The sequence below is a fragment of the Falco cherrug genome, chromosome 5 (genome assembly GCF_023634085.1).
Source record: "Falco cherrug isolate bFalChe1 chromosome 5, bFalChe1.pri, whole genome shotgun sequence".
NCBI classification, from domain to species: Eukaryota; Metazoa; Chordata; class Aves; order Falconiformes; family Falconidae; genus Falco; species Falco cherrug.
In genome coordinates, this window is record NC_073701.1 from 34,617,096 (window position 1) to 34,639,606 (window position 22,511).

Genomic DNA, 22,511 nt, shown 5'->3' on the forward strand with positions numbered 1-22,511 from the left:
GCTGCCTGTCCTGGTCCAGCTCACATTTGATAGCATCTAAAATTTTCCATCACTTACCTCAGTCCCCTACAGCCCTTAATTCAAAGGTTACTCAGAACAGTTTTTCCCTGTAGGAAATATAACAAGGGCTACTGAAGGCACCTTCTTCTTTCCCTGTGCCCTCCAATACCACAAGGTTGTTGCACCCCACCAGGGCCTTTTTCTTCCTGGCATGAGCCTGTTTCCTCCCTCTGAACCTATTCTGTTTGAAGACCACTCACAAGATGGCTGATGTTTCTTTTTCAATAATCTTTTCTCCATCACTTTGCTGAGGGTCTCAGCTGGCCACGAAATATGTGAAAACTTTATTTTCAGCAAGAATTTTGTTGATGAATCTCTCAGTCTGCCATAGAAAAACCTAGTTCTGATCTGGGAGCTGACTCTTGGGTATCTCTTTCAAGTGGGTCAAGACATCCCTGTGCTGTGCTTAGACCTGAGAGCCTCCTCATAGGCAGCCTGTGTTCTCTTACCTTCTCCTCTACTGCCCATCACAACGGTAGAATATCCAAGCCATATTTTCCCAAGACCTTCATGTCTACAGACTGACCCACCATCAATCTGCTTATCTGAGTCAGACCTCCAATCAGATCTCAATCACCTCTGGCCTTTCAATTCCCTCACTCCCTCTGTATTGACCAGTCCCAATTCCTGCCTATGCTGACCACCACTACCCACGCTCAGAGAAGCTATCCCCACATCCTGAGGTCTGCTTCAAAGTTCCCCTTCCTATCTTTTCAAGCCTCCTAGGATCCTGCTCAGTCCTGTCTTGATGGCCAAGGGCACCCTCAACTGGTTTCAGAGGTTTTGCCCAGCTTCTTCGCCTCCTTCTACACCATATCCCTGCAGTTGACACAAAAGTCTTCACCTGTGTGTGACCTGGCACAGCTCATCTCTGCGATGTCATTTCCCACTTAGCAATGCCCCATGTCCCTCTGTCACTACAAAGCTGCACTGCTGTAGCCAGGAAAGAGGCAACTGATGGATGCAGAAAAATGAAAGGTGAAGGCTATTGGAAAAGAGACAATAGAGACCATAAAATTAGACAGGTCTATAAAACCATGGATGACACAGGAAGGGTAGAGGGGACAGGTGTTAACTGTCTCTTCCGACCCAAGAATCAAGGGTCAGGAAATTAAACCAGAAAGTAACAGATTCAAGACAAATGACAGGAGGCCTTGCATTGCATGCTGCATGTTTAGGCTGCAGAACTTCCTACTCTGAGATTTTGTGGATGCCAAAACTTTACTTCAAAAATTGGCTAGACAAATTCAGGGAAGACACAAATCCATAGAGACCTATGTAAGTATACAACAGATCTTCTAGCTCAAGGTCACTCAGCCACACGTCACATCTACAATGGGACAAATAAGCTAAGAGCGTTGAGAAGCACCCCTATGCAGCTTTCCTGTCTTTATGCTCTTCCTTCTTTCAGCCATTGTTGGAAATACTGGACTGGAAGGATCTTGGACCTGGCTCAGTAGGGTCCATCTTATATTCCTATGGCTTTCCATAGCCAGGCTGACCTAGAAGTCATGAGCAAATAGTGACTGTGAGTAACAATATCACTTCGGTGCATTAGGTCATATTGAAGACGGATGGACAAGGAAGCAAACAGAGCCCATTCCAAGAACGATTTTTTTTCCCTCTGCCCTAAAGCTAGAAGGAGGTCTGAGGTTATTTCGATCAGTCATCTCAGTATAGATCCTTGCTGGGCACAACGTCTGTGCTTGAGTGCTAGCCCCCTCGATACCTTGTTCCACACTTTTTAAGACCAAATCCTCTTTTCCTGTTGATAAACACAGAGCCCTTTCAGCAGACCATCTGTAATAGGCCCAGCCCCCTTGATTTCCCTTCCATTTCCCTGACCTGTCTATCACACTATTCATGGCAGCCTCTTCACACTAATCCTTTTATTATGATCTGACTCAATTTTCCTGGCCTGTGACTGCAATGGGGAAAAAAAGGAGGGGTATTAATCCTTCTGACCTTGTTGTCCCAATTCTGGACCATCTGTGACTAGGAAGTCAGAGGAGGGAAGTCAGATCCTCCTGACCCCACATTCCCCATGCCAAGCCATCTTTGTCTGGAAAGAGGGAACCACTCACTTTGGCAGGTTCAGCCTGTAGCCTCCCAGAAAGCTGTTGTGGCAAAGCCCCTTTTCACCTACAGGCACTTCCTACAGGATTGCTTCTCCAGCCAGAGAGGATGGGGAGATGGAAGCAATAATGTCCTGCACCTCCATCAGGCTGTTTGCTCATTCACCCTGTACCACCTCTCTGCTCCCTCAGCAACAGTGTCTGCAGGTTCTCCCCAGCCGTGAGACAGGGAATCAATAAAACATGAAAGACAATCAAACGTGTCTCCCAAATTTTCCTGGCAATGCTGCATATGCAGAAGAGGTCTTGCAAATCACTCCACCTCCACCAGTGGCTGAGTCTAGCTTGTGCTCTCCACCCCTTTTCACTACCATGTGTTTCCTTGCTGTAAGCGGTTGCATCTCCATAAACCTGCCAGACTATTTCATAGCTGGTCTGATCACTCACACCAGGAAGCTTGACTGCATCCTCAGAGCCAGTCAAATGATATTGTCTTTGCTCAGCCTCATCCCATACCTCTGACTTTGCCCATCTTTCACCACCTTAAATAATCTCCTCCTTTCTTTGGTGTTTACAGTCCCCAAATACTGGTAAATTGTTATCGTATCATCATTTAGTCAAGCTCTACATATTTAGTTCTTTTAAGTTCCCCTCTCAAATGGGTCCCTCCAGCCCTTTCATAATTTTTGTTGCTCTTCTCTGAATTCCCTCCAATTTATCACCTTCCTTCAGCTAGCGTAGCACCCAGGTTTGAGTGCCAGGTTTTCCAGACTGGTCTCACTAAAGCCTTGGAAATAACATGAATCAGGCCTCCCTTGTGCTTCAGGATTTGATGTTTCTGAGTGTACTTGAGTACACAGATGTCAGGAAAGCTAACTCAATTCATACATGTGGCACCGATACAACCCAAGACACTCAACACACAGAACCTCTCCCCAGGGAGAAGCAGCAGCAGGTTCATGAGTGGTGGGCACTCCTGAGGTGACTGCAGATGGGAAGGAATGGCCCCAGCACATCAGCTGGGTCAGCAGAGGATGGATGAGCCTCACCATCAACAGCAGGACAGACTCTTCTACTGGGTTTTGATCCTGCACCTATCTCCATGGCAACTGGTGCTATGCTGTAAGGCACCATGTAGCCACTGTGTCTACCCAAACCAGGGTTGCATGGGAAAGACTCCCAGCAAGAGGCAACATCTAGGAACCCAGCCCTTCAAGTCATTCACACCAACCTGGCTCCTAGCAGCTTGTTTCCCACCCCTTAGAATACTGTGGGAAGCATGATAACTGCCCTTCTCTCCTTCTGTACCTCAGTTGGTCAGCTGGAACTGGGTTTCCTCTTGGCTTACAACTGTTGAGCAAATGAGGCCATTTCTCCTCGGTGACAGAAAATTATTTGGTCAGTCCTCTCCATGTGGAAAGCAGTTCATCTCAGGCAATGGCTAAGGTACCCCTGAGCTCCCAGGAGACCCAAAGAACTGCTATAAGCCTTTTAAAAGGAGGTCAGGGAACGGCAAAGCAAGCCACAAAACTAACACAGGCCAGGGAGCACAGGAAAGCCAGGACACAAATGCAGCTCTATTAAAGTGAAGCTGTACTGCTGCCAGACCATCTCGCCACTGAAGCACATGCAGCAGCAGTCCCACAGCCATTGTCACCTCCAAAGTGCCAAGCTTAATTCATCTGGGACCTTAAAGACAACCTTCGCCTGGTTCACAGCTGCAGGAAACTGAGAGAAAGGGCTGGAGGTGGGTCACAGAACTTTGGTCTGCTCCCTGAGCTTTGCAGTCTCCCCTTCCAGCTCAAAAAGAGGACTTCATCTCCTCTGGCACGGGAGGTGGCTCCCGTGCATTCAGCCTGCCTCCCTTCAGTGGCTCAACTCTATGTCCTCCCTCACCCCTTTTCCCACATGGAAACACATAAGACACAGCTCTGCCCCTGCAGAACCCCAAAGAGAGCTCAAACACCCACTGCCACTCAGCATCAGGTCCCACCTGGACAAACCCCACCAGCAGAACCCACAGTCCTATCTGGGAAGCTCCAGCTTTCCCCATACCTGCTGGCAGCCTGGGATCCCTCACTGTTCAGGGCAGCTCTGGGCCTCTGTGGAGGAGAAAAGCAAAAGCCCCTCTGTTCCCAGGAAAGGCAATTTTCCTGGAGCACATTTGCTTAGCACTGAAGCTGCTCCTGTCCTACTCTAGTGCCAGGGCATGGGTGAGGGCTGCAAGTGTGTTTGGGGGACGTTGCATCCCATTCCCAGAGCAGGGTGCCTCTCATCAGCTCACAAGAGCATGGGGACAGAGGTGTTCCTTCCGCGTCCTCTGCCCTTCCTTACACTAACAGAAGAAACAACTTAGCCGAGGCTGACACAGGGGACCAAGGGAAAAACCACAGTATTTGGGATGAGGGAGAGAGCAGCCGGACCTCTCTCTCTCTCAACGAATGTGCTGATATTTTCTGACACAGCTGCTGACAGCACTGGGAGGTTACAACAGGCCCTGATGTGACCACTAGCTTTTTTCCCAGGTGAGCAGTGCTCTCTACTGCTCTTTAACAGGGTCAGGTAAGCCAGCTGCACTCTGCCTGGAGCTGCATCTGACTTCTGACATGACCCAGGTAGGAACAAACATCACAGACACCATCACAGCTATGCTTCCCTCTCTCCTGCCTTCCCCCTCTGCCTGTGATTTTTACCTTTTCTATTTTAACCGCAAGCTGCCCCCCAGCAAAAACTACACCTCCATTCGCCCCCCTTTCCCAAACGCCCTCTCTACCCTCCAAGCGGCTTCTGCTCCACAGCTTAGCTTTGCACTGGCGCAGCGGATCAGACAGCACATTCCCAAATACCCACTTTGCCTGGAGCTGGGTGAAGAGAGGGAAAGGCCACGCATCCACAGTTCTTCCCTTGGTGTCGTAGTTTTTGCCGGGGGAAGAGCAATGAAGGCAGCTTGCTTCGTACCAGCAAATCCGCATGTTTGTGGGTTGGATGCCCTGAAAGCCAACCAGTTCCCAAAGGAAAATAATGGGGTGAGGAGGATGGCAGGTGGGGAAGGGGCTGGGTGCGAGGGAAAGGTTTTTAGGCTGGGAAATCGGTGGGATTGAAGTGGCTGTTTCTCACCCCCGGCACTGCATCGGCACCCCTCCACTCCCTGCAGCTTCCTCACTGCTGCTGGTACTGTCTGCACAGAGGGGGGAGGCAAGAGGGGGGCTGTATTTAAATATATTAATAATGCATGCTCCATGCAAATGAAGCTTCCTTTGAATATTACATTAGTGATGCTGTCAGGCTGCGCTTCCCGGGACCCAGAAGTGATGGTGTGTGTGGGAACTGGAGGGGGGGGAGGGGGGGGGGAGGGGGGGGGCAGGGATGCAGGCCACCAGAAATTCCCCCATACCCTGGCACAGCCCCCTTTCTCCCCCTGCACCCCAGCTCCCCCACACCACACACACTCCCACTCCCTCCCACCTCCCAGTGCATGACAAATTCCTTGGCTCACAGCATGCAATGCAGCCAGGTTCCCCAGTCCCCTAGGCCCTCTCCAGGGACATGGACCCCCCATCTCCTCCCCACTCCCTACATAATATTTATCTCCCTCCCCCCAGTCTCAGCCATCATCTCCCAGCTCCATAGCTTGGTTTATAGCTCCCTACCTCCAGGGTGGGGAGAAAGGTTGTGCTCTCCAGCCTTTAGGGGAAAGAAGGGGGAACAGCTCCTAAGTCTGGCCTGCATATATGCACCCACTGTGTGTGCACACACTGGCCCCCAGCAGCGGATGCTTGCACGATCCCAGAGTGGGTGCCAATGGACCGTGGGCTGTGCACGGCTGCAAGAGGCACACACCCGCAGCGCACGAGCGATGCTCTCCTCCCCATCACCAGCACCTCCTTCCCTGGGTGCTTGCAAGGATGTTTGCAAGCATATTGTTTGTGCACAGCCACCCCCACCTCCGTACACATACACACATGCAATACACACACATGTGCTCACATGCATGCACACAGAGTTAGGGGGGAGCCACACCAGCAGACATATGAGACGGCATTGCAAACAGCAGCTCCCAAATGCGCTGCCTGCTGCAGCATTAGCAGATTCATGCTGCCTTTCCCCAGCCAAATCCAGGCTCTGGAATGGGAACAGCAGCAGCTGTGCACTCCTGCCTGTCCTGGGATGAGAATAGGATGCGTCTGTTCATGTCTTTCCCCCACCCCCATGCCTCCTCCTTCCCCCTCCTCTTGCTCCCATTCATTCATTCAGCTTCTCCTCCCCCCATCCTATGCCCCAAAGCAGGAGGATCCTTATGCATAAATATGTGGGCATGCTTTCTCTGGTGGAATAAATGGGCACGCAGACACCCTGCAAGCAATGCATATACACTTACGTATGCATTCAAGTAGCTGTCCTGGGCCCCTACATAAATATCCAGCCACCACCACCACATGCACACTCACACACCCGACAGACACCACGCAATGACTTTTCTGCATCCAGTCAGCCTCTCAGCACAGCAGTGTAAAAGCAGAGCAGAGATTTACTCACTCCCCTGCATCCAAACCAGGCGAATGTTCACACACCACACACACACCAGACACACACACACATCACTGTCTGCAAAGGCTCCCCGACAAAGTTTGCAAAGAGGCAGGAAGCAGGGGGCTGTGGGATGAGGCTGTCTCCTTCTCCCTCCCATAAGTACAGGCAATATACATATATGTCTGTGTATCTATAGCTCTATATACACATGCATGTATGGGGGGGGGCGGAATATACATATAGCTATACCTATACACACGTATGTATACACACACAAAGACACACACATATATATACATACACATACATGTATCCCCTCCTCTTGCAAGGTCTGGATAGAAGCAGACCAGTCAAACCCAGCTGCATGCAGCAAGCCCTGGACTTATTCAGCATCCCGATCCTAAGTGAGTGCACACGCGCGCGTGCACACACACACACACACACACACACACACACACACACTCTGAGTGGGGGACCTGTCTCCAAGCCTCTCTCCCTCCCATCACCCCATGTGGGCATTATCCCCCCCCACCCCACCCCCCATCCCCCGGACACTTCCTCATCTCCCTTGCACTCACCCCTTGCCTTCATCCTCAGATCAGAGACATCCACCCCCCAGGGAGTGCATGCACGGGCTGGAAGAGAAAGGCAATCCATCCATCCTGTCCTTCCCCCGCCCCGGTCCTCCCCCTCCAATCTCAGCCGCTTCTCCGAGAGGCGACAGGGATGACAACAGGGAGCCGAGGACACACGAGGCAGCTGCACAAGGACTGCACACAAAATTGTGTCACACACGTGCACACACATGCACACATACCTGCTTCTGGAGGGGCGACTGCTCCCTGTTTCCATACGGGGCATGACAGAGGCGAAGTGGAGGCACAAAAGACCCCTGTCTTCAAGCAACTTGCAGCCCTGCGGATGTGTGTGTGGGGGGGGTATCCCCCACCTTGTGTCACCGCTTGGAGCTGTGCTGTCCCCTGCCCCACAGCTGTCTCATTCCCGGCTGCACCTAGGCAGCACTCCCAGCCACGCACACACGCGAGCACGGCAGGCGGGGATGGAGCAGCAGTCCAGGCAGAGCACGCACAGCCGGAGGATTTGCTGCCTTCGCCGCATCCGCATCACTGGGGGAAGAAGGCAGAGAGGGCTGTATTGGCATTTAAAACGCGAGTGATTAATTCGCCACAGGCTCGGCTGATAGGACTCTGGGACCAGAGCCGGCACTGCTTCTCCCAGCTGGGAAGGCTGTGACAGGCGAAGGTCCCTCTCCCATGCAGCCAGCTCTGAGCTCTCCTTGCCTGCACAGCCACAGCCACCGCTCGGGTGCAGGCGGAAAGGGGTGGGCCTCCACCAGCGACATGAGCACACATGCAACAGCTGCTGGGGAACCGCACACACACACAGACACAATTTCCTTGCAACAGCTGCTGAAGAGCTACACACAACATAGAACAGCTTCCCAGGAACACACACACAAGCGAGAGCTGCTGGGGAATCACACACACACACACACAGAGGCTACAGCTTCTCAGAATCAGGACACACACATGAAAATACAGCAGCTTCTAGGAACAATATCGGTACAAGCAACAAGCAAGCCGAGCAGCTACATACACACACATATTCATGCAACAGCTATACACCTACTGACACAGGTATGTGCAACAGCTGTGGGAAACTATACCTCGATATGTGCCCCTGCGGTATTTGCTGAGAAAATTGACACATAAAAATGCAACAGGAGGTGAGGAAAACCTTTCATCCACGTATAAACACATGCATGCAGCTGCTCGGGGGAGAGTGTCTTTCACACACCTCCCCAAATCACCACACACAGAAATACAACAGCTCCTCAGAAACCACCTGCAACCACATACCCTCACATGCATAAAACAGCTTACTGGAAGACCTTCCACCTCCCTACACACAAACCCACACATGCCATCACTGATGAAGAACCTGCTCACAGGCAGAAACAATCATCCATGTGCACCAGGTGCTGGGGACCCAGCCACAGCTCAGCCCCCAAATACTGCACACAGGCAATACCCGCTAGGAAACCACCTTACCAAACACAGGCTGACTCTTAAGAAATTACTCCCCAGCCCCTTCACAGAAAGCACAAACATACAAGACACCTAGACATAAATAATCCCTGCACAGACACGCAGACCACAACTGAAGGGACATGATGCATCCCTTGAACTCACCGCAGCTGTGGAGGGACTGCCTGTCTCACTTGGACACACGCAGACATGCAACAGCTGCATAGAAACTTAGGAACATAGGACGTTGGATGGGAGCTGGCTTCCTGGGATGTGCAATCCAGTCTCCTGCTATTCCAGGCAACCACATCATATAATCTTGCTCAGAAACGTCTCAGAGGTCCATCCTAGTGCTGTGAGACTATTTGCTCCCTGCTTGGAGGCTGTTCTGGCCCCTGGCTGCTCTGGTGTTGGAAACCTGCCCCAACACCTACATTTACTCATGACCAATTCACACCCACATTTCTTGTGCCAGCTGTATCCTTCACATGGCACACACAGACATCACAAGAACAAGTGGAAATGCTCTGAAACCTCCACTTGCAGCTGAACAGACACCATCTGCACCCCTGCCTCACACAAATATACACACATACAACAGCTGGGTGAAGACATTCCCTTCAGCATAAATATCAACATGTTTGCAACAGCTTCTAGGAAAATAGATGCCTAACCCTGGCACCCACAGCACTCACATGCACACAGGTACAGACATACAAACGCGTGTAACCTCTGATGGGAAACTAACAACTTTCTTCATGCAGTCCAAGAACTGCAGAGGAATTACTCTGCCACACACACACCACTGCAAGCAACATTATTGTTAAATGTGTTATACTGTGATGTCCAGTTGAATTTAAAGAAGCTCAACTGTGGGCCCAGCTCCCCATCCTGCTAATTACTGTAGAAGTACAGAACATGACATTACCCCATCTATCTCACACCTGCAGATCTATAGGGGGGTGGTGAGCTCCTTTGATTCCTCTGCACATTTTTCCCTCTGGTGAAAGAGGAATAACCTCATGCAAATCGAAACCCAGCAAGTACGGGACCACCCCTAGCCTTCTCAGGTACACACAACAGCCTCAAGGACAGGACACCAAACGCACACGCACAGAGGGGGGTGGTGGTGGTGGGGTGTGTGTCTGCAAACAATCAGTAGCCCTACGGGAATGAGTTGCCTCCCTCAAAGTACAGGCAACAAGTGCAAAGGGCCAATCTACCAAACTAGCCCCCAGCATCACACACATCACCTAGATGGCATGAAGAAACAAGTTGATCCACCAGGTGCAAACATACAAGGTCATCAGCCCTTTTGAAAATTTATATCCTCTTTTACTCTAAACCTGCAAACCCAAGTGGGAAAAAATACACAGACACACACACAAACTCCTCAGAGAGACAGGAGGTGAGCAGCTCAGAGGACACTTCTGGATGTTCCCTGGACCATCTGTAGATGTCTGTTTCCAGTGGATTAAATGTCAAAGCTACTCACTCCACCTGGGATGAGAAAGAAGATACAGGTTCTAGTTTCCTTGTCTTTATCACTTTGGGGGCTTATGACCATGGGGGTTTTCCTCCAAGCTCTTTTGAAGCTAAAAGCTAAAGGAACAGAGACTTGCTTCCATCTTTCTCTACCTCCTCCAAGAACAGACACTATCTAATCTTGGGTGTTGTTGAAGTAGGAGAAAAGGTTTCCAACTCCAAATTAATGCAGGATCTGCTCCTGCTTGAGTTCCTCCAGGATCATCTTGCAGTCTGTTCAGGAGGAATCTCCCAGAGGCTATCCGGCTGGCACAGATCATTCTGGACTCAAAAGTGCTGGGGCAGGATCCTTGTGCTGTCAGGGCCTGTGGGGATCAAACGGTGCTTGCTCATACTCCCACTGACCCAGGAACAATACTTCAATCCAGCAGAACAGAACTGCCCTGAGAGACAAACAGAAGCAAGCCCCGCATCCCCAGGGAGGTGGGACATTTGGGTCCTCGATCTGATCCAAAGCCAGGCCCCCAATGCTTATTCATCCCATTGTAGATAATAATCAGTCCAGAGGGTACAGAAGCTCACCTCCATGTTTATTTTTCAGAGGCTCTGACCCTGTCAATAGCCCTGGAAAGACTCTGTTTTTTGTTACTTCACAAGTTTAAAAAAAACCAAAACCACAACACTTCACCAAGGAAAAAAAACTCCTAAGGACGTCATAGATACTTTTAGTCAGCTGCAGAGGCACCTCATTCTCTATGTCCAGCACTACAGAAGAAGAATCACCTTCTAATTCATCTGTTCCGATGTCCCTGGGACCACCACCCTCCAGCCAGGCCTCACCTCTCTGCCCTTTTAACAGGGATGGAAACAGCCCTGAGAACCACCTTGGGTTATGTACACCTTCCTGCTCAGCTGCTGCCCTGTTGGGCTGCTGCATCCTCTAAGACTGGAGATGCTGTTAGGGGTGAACAAGGGAGCTGACCTTATTAGAGCAATTCCCTAGTATTATTCCAACATATGTCAGGGAGCTGTTAAGTCCCAGGTAGCCCAGGATCTGGAAGTCACTAAGGTGATGATAAAACTGATTTTTTAACTGTGCTCAGGGTGGGGAACACTGGAGGTAATGTTCAACGTGGACAGTACCTCTAGGGAGTAGGGACTGGGAGTGCATTACGCCCCTCTCCCCCATCACCTGGCCCTTGTGCCTTTTGCCCGCACAAGGAGGGAAGTCAGGCAGAGACGGCAGCCACACAGTCTGCCTGCGCTGCCTTCGGTGTGTGCTGCCAGGGAAGGGAGTCTCACTGGGAGCGTTTCCAGCTCGCAGAGACGGCAGATCAGCCCTTCTCCCTCTCTGCCTCTTCCCCTGCCCAACTGCCTGTCTCTCCCAGGGGTACAACAGGGTCCCACGGCTGGGGAAAACGGGCCCCAGGAGAAAGCTGGGCTCTGCCCTCACTGCAGTCAGAATCTCTCCACTGATCTATACTGCGGTGAGCAGTGACAGATTGATTTTACAGCTCTGCTTGGAGCCGGCCGCTGGCCCTGGACTGTGGATGAATCAGCTTTCTCTGGGCCTTGGCTTTTATTTCATTATTTTACTGCAACCTCCCTCACAGGCAGCTAAAGAGAGAGCAAGAGGCAGAAAGATTAAGTTGGCAGATTTCCTTCCCTGCCCGTGTGCTCCCAGCCTCCCAGCTTGGCTTTGGGACTCCAGGAGGAGGGAGGGAAGGGATTGTTTTCCAGGGACTGACAGCTGTCAGGAATAAAGACATGAGGCTCTTTCTACACGGGTAGCTGCACATTGCAAAGGCTGTGGGAGACAGCGAGTACTGCGTAAGCACTACGTAGCATGAATGGTTCCCGCACTGCTGTGCTGATGCCTTGCTCTTTGCCGAATGGAGAGGGGCCAGTTTTTCATTACAAGGAGCAGCATGTTCAGAAATAGCATCCCATGAGCGCATTGGACATTAACCTGCTTACAATCTCCAGGGTGGAAGTGCTTCTAGGTTCTACCCTAACAGCTGTGGACCTAGAGGAGGGGGCAAGTACTCTGCTGTCTCCATCAGGCTGAGAGGTTTCTGAGCATGCCATAGCTAGGATGTTTTCTTGGATGTACCTCCAGTCATGGAATTTACCTTCTTCCCCCTCCTGGCTGTGGATATTATAGACATCGCCCAGGGAGAGCCAGGCCATGTCCTGACGCTGTTGGTTATTGTGCCATCAAGAACAGCAACAGTGAACTTAAGCAAGGAAGGAGCAGCAAAATCAAAGGGCAGAAAGGTGCTGGGTTTTCCAGCCCTGGTCTGGAACTACAATGGGACAGTTCAAGCCCCCAAAGGCCCCATTAGCAAAAGGCAGTCTAGAGCAACTGGTGTCCAGATTGTCTGAGCAGAGAATGGAGGGAACAACCCAAAGTGCAACAAATATGTTCCTCTTCACAACCCCAGCACCTCAGGAGGGAACGGGAGCAAATCTCTCCTCTGTCATACTGACTGCTGAAAAATCCCTTTTTCAGAGCTGAAGATCTACTCAGAGGGTCCCTCACCTGTGCTGGCACCTGCCCTGCAAGAGGAGGAATAGCCAAAGGAACCCATCACCATTTTGGTTTGCTCCAGCCTTCTTCCCATGCACTCACTTCTCAAGAGGGGCTTCACATCACCATGGGTGGTACCTTCATCGCAACGGGTTCAGGATGCCTTGGAGCTCTTTCCTGCCTTGTCACAGAGTTCTCCAGCAATATAGATTGCCTGGACAAGGAGGGTTCTTCAGAGGAAAAATGCTGGAGTTACTGAAGATGGACAGCTAGGACATTATGTCAGTGGGTCCCTCAAGCTCACACATATCCTTTCTCTCTCCACCTGCCCCTGAGCAAAGATCAGAGAGAGGCCAGAATGGCTCAAACCATCAGAAGGCAAGGGCCTTTTGATCTGTAAAGATCAAGGGGTGGGAGGGGAAGGAAGATGGGAAAAGCAGGAGAGAGAAGTTTCCCAGAGGTCTGTCCCAGCAAGAGGCAGGGAGGCAGCAAAATCCATCTCATCCACTTTGTGTAATCTCTTAATCTCTTGGGTTTTAATCTTTAGCATCAGGAATGAGACACATCATTAAGAGTATAAGAAATCCCAGTTGGAAGAGAGATGGGGATGGTGAAGGAGGCAAAAATGTTTCTTTTTTCTAGGCCTTCTGCCTTGTTCCCTTTCTCTGTGTCTCTCCCCGCCTTCCTTTTTCCTCTCTGCTTACAAGCAGTAATATAGGTAATGACCTGACAGACAGAAACACCCAGAGGGCCTCAGCACCTGGAGAAAGGGTAGTACCATGACCTCTGTGCAATGCAGGTCGAGCCCTCCCATGGTGACAGGCAGTGGTGGCACAGAGGCACGAGGCTCAGTGTCCCAACTCATATTGAAAGGCTCTTTCATAGCCAGAAATGAACAGCAAACATTGCCAGGGAGGTTTCTTCTTGTCAGAGACAGGGTGACTAGAAGAAACCACCCCACCCCTCATCAGGACAGGAGAGACAAGATTTTGGAGGGCAAGGGAGGATCTGGTGGCACTGACTGCGTCCTGCCCCATGGTCTCAGGCTGGGCGCTCCACGTCTCAGCTTCCCCCATCTGTCCAATCCTGTGGATAATAATCCTCACCTCAGAGGGTGATTGTGAGAGGTTAATGAATTAACATTTGTAAAAGCTTTAGATAAAGGGCTAAGGATTATTTCTGTTGTTATGCATGGAAACAGCTCCTAACCAGCATTTCCCACCTCCTCCCTCCTGCAAGCCTGGGGGATCATCTGACACAGATACTGCCACACAGGAGCTCCCCCAGAGATGGAATTACTGGGAGAGTAAGAGAGAGGGCTGCAGGCTGCCAGAGGCATTATCGGGGGAAGGCAAACTGGGGGCATTACCATCAACCAGCAACCCATGCTGGGCTGTGAGGCCGAGACCCTCCGCACTCTTTCTCTGACCACTGAGAGTGACGGATCCATCCCACTCCCATCAAAGTTCAGCAGAAAACAGCTGCTGATTTCTGACCATGGCAAGCCAGCCCCTCCTCCTGCCCTTTCAAGGCTATCGACTGACCTGAGATAGTAGTACAAGATATATTTGCTTTAAGGAAAGCTTAATCCCAGAACAAAACTTCTGTGTGCTGACTTGGGGCAAGATTCAGAAACAACCCAGACAGATGTTCCTTTCACAGGCATAGGAAGAGGGTAGCTGGGACCAGATTTTGGTGTCTTAAATCTTGTGCAAAATGTTTTTCAGGCTGGGGATGGGAACTAATCCAAAGCAGGAGTCTTAACGTTATACATCTCTCCCTTACACACAAGCATAACCTCAAGAGAGAAAAGCCCTCCCTAACTCACCTACTATAAATACACCAAAGCACTTAAAATGGCTACATTAAAAGAGAGCTGGTAATTTGATAGTGGTCTCCACTTAATTAGATTAGGCTCTTCTTAAACACAAGGACTGCAAGCAGCTAATTCTCCTTTCCTTTTCAGTATTACCCTGTCAGCTGCCATGCTGATCTGACAATTTAGTCCTATTCCATGCTTGGTCCTCATGGGATGCTGACAGGGAAACCCTGGGGGACCAAGAGCTGTTGTCAGGCAGTGACCCAGCAGAGCATTTAAACATGTGCCCTAACCCTGCACTCAAGTGCCCACTTGATGGAGCAGGGGCAGTGTTCCCACAGTCAGGGTGAAGCTTCAGACCCTGCCCTGCAGCCAGGGTCCAGGGGATGCAGCTGGGATGAGCCTTCTGCTGAGACAACAGCTCTTATTCACTGGTCAGGCAATGGTCTTCCTGGCATTCCTTGCCATGTTCACATGCCTTTTGCCTTTGCTTCCTAAAACATGTGTACCATGGCAAGAAAAAACGTGAACTGGAGTATAGTAATGAGTATGAATGTCACAAAGGGACAGAGATTGACCAATTTTTGGCCAAGGCAACTGGCTGAGCACCTTTACAGAACTGCATGTGAATGCACATTTTCATGATATCCCATACTGATGAAGAGGGAATGGATGTGTTAAGGGCAAATCATGTCATCGCTGATGACTGGAGATGAAATCATGGTGCTCACACATGTTCGGGGGTGTGAGACCACCAGCCCTGCCATGGACCATGCCTGTGCAACGCAGTGCAGAGTTCCAGACCCCAGAGCAGAGTGGCTGCGCCAGTACACTGCCCTGCCTGGGCTGCTTAGCATTGCTGAAAACAAACAGTGCTGTGCACAGCTCGGTGACAAAGTTTTTCAATCACATCTGGGGTAAAAATCAGCCCCTCTGCATTGCAATGTGTGGGATTTTGCACTTGATCTAGGCAAATAGCAAACAGCACAGTTAGTGTCCCCTGCAATGAGAGACCAGAGGACAGTGCTACCTTGGTCTTCCCCTCAGGAGACTAGAGCAGATGTTAACAAACCATACACATAGCCAGGAGCTTTTTTAAAATATCTTGTTCTCCTGATTTCTCATTTGGAGGGAAATAAGCAACCTGTTTGTAGGTTACTGGGGTAGCTGGCAGAGTCTGTACCCTGAACATCATTGATAAGATGACAGAAAGTCACCTGGAAGGGAGAGATGAAGCTGTTCTGGTCTTAGGGCACAGGATGGACCTGGTCAATTCTCCAAAGCCTTGTTAAGCCTTCCTAGCAATACAAACAGCCAGTCAGTACCTTTTGCATGAATCCAGGTGTTGGGTCCTCCTAGAATCTGATTCAGTTCTCACTCAAGGCCAGGCTAACTGTGGTGCTGCTCTTAAACTGCTGGATTGGACTGACACCCTTCCCACCCAGGCCCTTCAATCTCTACCCAGTGAACTTTACTCTGTCCCTAGCAGGGCTGTATTCTGCACAAATTGTCCCCTTCACAAAACACCTCTAGGTTTTGAGAATTTAAATTCCCAAACCTTTTGCTCTCCATCAACAATGAAGGAAGTTGACTTTAATGACACACAATTTGCTATTCAATATGTTCTTAATTAACATTAAAATCTATGTCAGGTTGTTTTATTGTGGGGTGGTTTTTTTTATTTTAATCCTCTATCTCTTTGTTATTTATTCATTTTGATTTTTTATTTTACCTCATTAATGCAGTGGTGATTTAGATGCAGTTTCCTCTCTCTGCTGCACTTAATGAGTCGTCAGCTTTATTCACTCTCACCCGTGTCCTCATGGGAGCATGCTTTGATTTTCTAGTGGGTGCATGAAAACACAGATTAAAGCAATTAGACAGAAATAATCTTAGGGAAAGGGGAGAGAGATCCAGAGCGCCTAATTATACCATTTTAATCAAGATACAATTATGCAGAGACTTTTATAGATTATAAATTAACCAAACTCCAAAGGCAGAAAAAATATCATTTTAAATATGGTTCATTATGCTTGTTGTTTCTGCCTTGTGATGTCTCCCAAACTGGACTTCAGGGTTCATTTAGAAGAAGTTCTGGATGAGGCTTTGCAGAAGTGGAGGAGAAATAGACTCAGGAGACCCTGCTTGCTAGGACGACAGTCTGGAAATGGCCTCTGGGAGAAGGTAAGGAATCACAGCTGCATTCCTCACTTACTGATCTCACCAGTCTTTTCCCAATGAACTGAGTACATGCACCTGCTGCTACGCCAGGCTTTACTGAAGACCTCCAGCTGCCTGCCTGGGTCAGGTAAGGAAAGACCCAGTTCAGAGGTCTGGGTTTTGCTTTGCACCCACAGGCTATGCTAAGCTGCCAGCGAAGGACTGTGGGTACTGTAGTCTAAGAAGCAATTTCCCAAGCTACAAACATTCCAATTAGAAACACAGTGAGTGGGCAAACAAAACACATCACGCTGGATGTGTTTTATTCTGAACCCTGGAGGAACTTAAGCCAGCTGCTCCAGATTTATAGCTGCTCCAGATTTATTGCAGCAAAACCTCAAGGCGCTCAGGCTCTCAGAGCACGTAGGAAGGTGCTCTGCTCCTGCTGCCTCTGCAGAGGAGCTAGGGAGGACCCCCCCCCTCCCCAAGAGCTCCAGGGAATCCTGGTTTCCCATGGAGCTGTCACACTATGATGGAGAAGGTGTCCAGAGATCAGGCAGAAACAGGCTGGCCAGTTCAGGTCCCTCTGATTTTGTGGCTGCAGCCCAGTGATACCTGTGAGGCATCGTGCTGCTCACTTCTGCTGTGAGCACAGCACTAGCAGTCCCTCCTGCATGGCGTGCGGCACTCCTTAAGCTGTTCACAAAGAGCTTCTGGGTGTTAAGGAGACAGGAGAGGGCTCACGGCAGCAATCCTTGGCTCCCTGCAAGGTTTGCCAGCAAGTCTCCTGAAAGGTTTTGCTGCACTGTGGCCAGCGCAAAACTCTTCTCCAGAAGAGTCTGCTGCCAGATGCCTCTCACAGAGATGCCTCAACCCATCAGGCCTTCACCAGGCCCCTCTCCATTGCCATGGCCATCCCATGCCATAAGAACCAGTGCTGAAGTGACTGCAGTCCTCTGTCTTCGGAGGGAGCAGTCTTAATCATCTCTCACCTGCAAGTGTCCTGGTGACACTCATGCATGCTGTCTGCAAGGTGGGGATGGCTGGGAAATGCCCAGAGCTGGTCTATCCAAGTGACAGGGACACCACCAGGATGGGCAGCTGGGGAAGGGAACTGATGGGTCCTGCTGTTGAGGCTGAGGTTCCACAGTCCTTCCAGGGAGTGAAGGGTAGTTCCTTCCCTCAGCTGCCCTGTGCTGGAGCCATGCTGCACCCATCGCCTGAGAGGGGAAAACCCTGGGCTCTGTGCACTGTATCCACCATCCGTGTCTGAGTGGTGGGACTGCTGTGAACTGATGGAGGCCGACACAGGTAGCAGGGAGATTCCTGGGACATTCCTCCCTTGCAGCCCCCTCACCCATCTTCCCCTTCCCGCAGTGAAGAAAGCAGGGCTGCAGGCTGCTGTCCTTGATCCTCGTTGCCTCCTACAGCCAGGGCAAGGCTGAGAAGGGCTGTAGAGCTTTGGGGGTGGCCCCGTTCCCCATCTGAGGGCTCAGCCTGGTGGGTGAGCGGTGGTATCGGAGTGCCCTCTGCTGGCCCCGTTTCTGGACTGTTTGGACATTCCAAGCCTTACACAGCCCCGGTACCCCTGGAAAGTTGGGTCTTGGCTTGCCCCAGCCAAGCCCTGACACCCCTGCCATGGTGGACACCACTCCAGCCGCAACACAAGCACCATGGAGTCCCGTCAGCGCTGGGTCACAGTCCCAGGGCAGCCAGTGCGATGGAGAAGCCGGGATGGGAACGATTGTAAGTCAGCATTCAGCTCTGCGTGGGTGGGTGGGCGGCTGTGAAAGTGCAGGCATTGCTCTCAAGCTTACCAAGTGTTACTAAAGAGATGTGGGGGGGCTCCCACGGGCTTTTTGGATATGTTCCCAATTCTGTGGGAGGAAAAGTCCATCCCCTGATGCTTTGCTCCAAAAGGCAAGAAAATCAGAAGTGTGGTAAAATGGGCTGAGGAGGAGCACACTCTGCTTGGGCTTGGTGCCACTCAGATGGTTGATCCTGTGATGGAAGACGGTGGTCTGGCCACTTTGAATGAGTCTCCACAGAGCTAGAGCAAAACATCCTGGCCATTCACCAGCTGTATGTGGCTGAGAGCCTCCATCACACTGGGAAGTTCATGCCTCCATTCTTCACCTTAAATTTTCCTCCAGAGCTCCCCTAGATACCTCCCTGTGTTTTGGCTGTCCCAGTCTGCCATGGCAAAACCATGGGATCATTCTGTCTGGACCCAGGACACCCGGGTTCAGACCTACCACTGGATTCCCAGGTTGTGCTAAGAAATCTCCCAAGACTGTGCACACACAGTCGGGGTCTGCAGTCCCTGTGGATCTATGCTGATTTACACCAGCATATAATTTGACACACTATTCTGGGCTCCGGAACTACAGAGGTGACCTATTGCTATCAGCAGAGGAGAGAAGTAGACAGCGAGATCACAATCCAAGGAGTTCAGATCCCTCTGTAGAGCTGGTCACTTTGTGCTTTGGTATCTAAGTCATTCAAGTGGGGATAACGCTGACCTGACAGATAAGATGTGAACTAATTAGCAGTACTCTCTTCAAGCAAGCTCCTTCCAAGCTCAAGAGCTGCAGGAATGCTGAATACTCGGTCTGGTTACTGTTCAGGGCAACTGTTAGTCAGAAAGAGGTAATGGAAACTGGATTATCCAGGGAGATGGCTTGGATTTCAGACTGGGATGATGTGTTGAGATATTTGGGGGCTGTGAGGGAGAGATGCAGTGAAGTTCTGGACATGCCAGTACCAGGGGACCTGATGGGGCAGAGAGAAGTCCCAGATGAGCCCTGGAGGATAGTCCCTGAGGAGAAACTTCCTCCCACATGTCATGGGTAGGCAGCTGAGCCCTGTGAGCACTTCCATCAAGAACTGCCTTTTGTAAATGTTACAAAACAGTGACAGGGAAAAAAAAAAAAAACAAAACCCAAAAACAAACCAAAAACCAACCACAGGAGAAGGAGGTTTATTTTAAAGGAGCAAACTAAGGTGTCCTGCAGCCTCAGCAAGTGGGACAGTGCTGTGTCCTGCGCTGGCAGAAGACTTGAAATTGCTTACATATAAAGCCCATCACAAGACTTCAGCATGGGACTAACACATAGTGTAGCCACCCTCACTGGGACTGGCTGTGGCCTTGAAATGCCAAGCATGGCAGTTCTCTGCCAGGGAGGGAGCTACAAGTCATTATTATTCTTCTCTGGCCTTCCCTGGCCTAGAGTAACTTAGAAAGTAAGCTGATAGCATCCAAGGTGGAGTAACAACTTTCCTTTCCCTCACCTTTTTATTAAGCACTGCTGAAACCACTGCCCTCTCCCTGCCTCTGACAGTCATCTAAATGTCGAGCCACAGACAATGTGGAGCCAGCCTCTGCTTCTATTAATCCAAAGTGCTGGAAGAATCACAGGCCAGAAAAACTTTGTCTGGTAAAAATGTAAATGTCACTTTACAGAGGACAACTTCAGCTTGACAGAAAATCCACTGCCTCTTCCAAACAGACTGTGAGCTCTTCTGGATGCCATGCTGTGGCTTGTTGAGCAAGCAAGGTGGTATACAACTGCTATTTTTCCAGACCCATCTACTCAATCTCCAGCTGCTGCAGTCCATTTACATGTGGATGGGCCTGTCACTGCCACAAGGGCTTCCATTTTAAAAAGCACCAAAAAAGTGAAAGGCAGCCAAGATCTCCTTCCTTTCTCCTCACTGCTCAAATCCAGATGCCTAAGGTGTTGTCATAGATGCCATTCTCCATGGTCCCCTGGCTAAATCCCAACCAAAGTGGTGTCAGGCTGGGCATTCCATGGTCTCTTGTAAATGAAAATTATTTTCTGCAATTGAAGTTGAGAACCCATTATCCCAAACTGAATCAATTCCAGATAGCACTGAAGCTCTCATCCTGTTTCCTTGCCCACTAGGTACTGGCTCCTACCAAGTAAGTCAATGCACATTATTGATGTCCTGCAGCAGTGTTGGAGACCTGCTTCAGGGACACCATCCCAAGGTCTGCAAAGCTCCCCAAGGAAAGCCAGGGATGATTCCTGTGATACCCAGACTGGACTCTGAGGAGAAGAGTGGAGAGACAGAAATTCACGCTGGATTCCTGGAATGAGCCTTGACTACCACTCTCTGCAAGCTGATGCTTTTCCTCCAGGTCTGTATAGCCTTCTGCCCCATTCTTAGGCTCATTGTTCTGTATAGGCACAGATCATGAGGGAAACAAAGACCAGAGTTCTCCAGAGATATAGGAAATGTTTTTTATCAGAGCCCTACCCAATCCACCCATCCATCAGTCAGTGATTCCAGCTGTCTCCCAGGCTCCCTGTATCTTTAATTCCTTCTCTGTGATTGCTTTCTGCCTCCAGCACCCTGGAGGTTCCTCCCCAGATCAGCTGGAAGGCAAGGGGCAGTGTGTGAAACAGTTCCCTGCAGAGGATGTCAAGGTCCACCAGCTGTAGCAGGTCCCAAAACCAAGCACATACTAGGTATTTTGCACCTGATCTCAACATGCAGAACTCCAGGGCAGAGAGGACTCTGATAATCTTACAGCACTATGGAAATGACCACAGAGAAACAACCAGGAGAGGGAGTGAGAAAAAAGGGATACAAAGAGGAAAGCAGTAAAATACATACATTTGAGGGCAGTGGGGACACGAAGAGTGATGTGGAGATGCAGAGCAGCAGAAAGTGAGCAGATGAAATGATAATCACAGAAAGCTGGCTATAGGGAAAGAAAAAGGGGAGGGACGCATATGGAGGGAAGAGCACAGATGCAAGGAAAGAGAACACAGGGCAGGGAAGAGAAGGGGGAAGCCAGACAGGGAGAAAGGGAGGGATCTGGAGGGATTGCCTGATGTCAAATCTGATAGAAAAGAGGATTTATCTGCAAAAAATAACCCAGATCTAAGCCACAGCTTCGGAGCAGCTGTGTACAGATCCACAGCACTGTGTATTTGTTCTTAAGCATGAGCAAGAAGGGGCTGGTGCAGGTTGCAAGCCAAAGCGGGGTCGTGCCACAGCAGGAGGCTGCCCTCCAGCCCGGACCATGGGGAAGGGAAGGGAAGGGAAGGGAAGGGAAGGGAAGGGAAGGGAAGGGAAGGGAAGGGAAGGGAAGGGAAGGGAAGGGAAGGGAAGGGAAGGGAAGGGAAGGGAAGGGAAGGGAAGGGAAGGGAAGGGAAGGGAAGGGAAGGGAAGGGAAGGGAAGGGAAGGGAAGGGAAGGGAAGGGAAGGGAAGGGAAGGGAAGGGAAGGGGAGACGAGGCGGGGCAGGGGCAGGGGCAGGGGCAGGGGCAGGGGCGCGGCGGGCCCGTCCCTCTCCAGGGTGCTGACCCGCCGGCATGCCCACCCCAGCCCCACGGCCCCTCTCCGCCCGCTCCCCCCACCCCGGCACAGCGGGCAGGGGCCATCCAGGGGCTTCAAATAGTTAATGCACTGTGCATCCCGGAGTGAGCTGAGCCAGGGAAAACAAAACACACGGGTTTTTTTACAGCTACAGGTAAAATACATTTTTCCCCATCCTCTCTCCTGCCAATAATTTTAGCAGCAGGGCTGCACTCTCTAAGGGCAGGAATGGGTGGCTGGCAGTGAAGTGTGTGCCCATGGCTGGGGAGCTGAATGAACATAAGGCATCTGTGGAGCTGCATTTCTGACCTGTCTGGTCATTGTAGGGATCAGCTATCCTCTTAGTCTTTCTGCAAAGGACAGACCTTGCTTCTCGAGCTAGGCTCTCGGTGCTCCTAGCCTGTGTTGCTCTGGATGTGTCTGGCTGCTCTCTGTCCTCATTGCTGCTGGATCCCA

At 50.6% G+C, this 22,511-nt stretch overlaps 1 non-coding gene across 2 annotated transcripts in view; it reads right to left on the reverse strand.

Moving 5' to 3' along the window:
• LOC102059719 (uncharacterized) overlaps positions 1 to 8,746 on the reverse strand; it is a 50,392-nt gene extending 41,646 nt beyond the window's left edge. The window contains exons 1-2 of one of the 2 annotated variants that reach the window (XR_008732484.1): positions 7,483 to 8,746; positions 7,244 to 7,300 (exon numbers count right to left, since the gene is read on the reverse strand). This is a non-coding gene — a transcript (uncharacterized LOC102059719). The remainder of the gene's footprint in view (positions 1 to 7,243; positions 7,301 to 7,482) is intronic. The other variant, XR_008732483.1, reaches the window with a different exon arrangement.
• Positions 8,747 to 22,511: the final 13,765 nt, after the last annotated feature.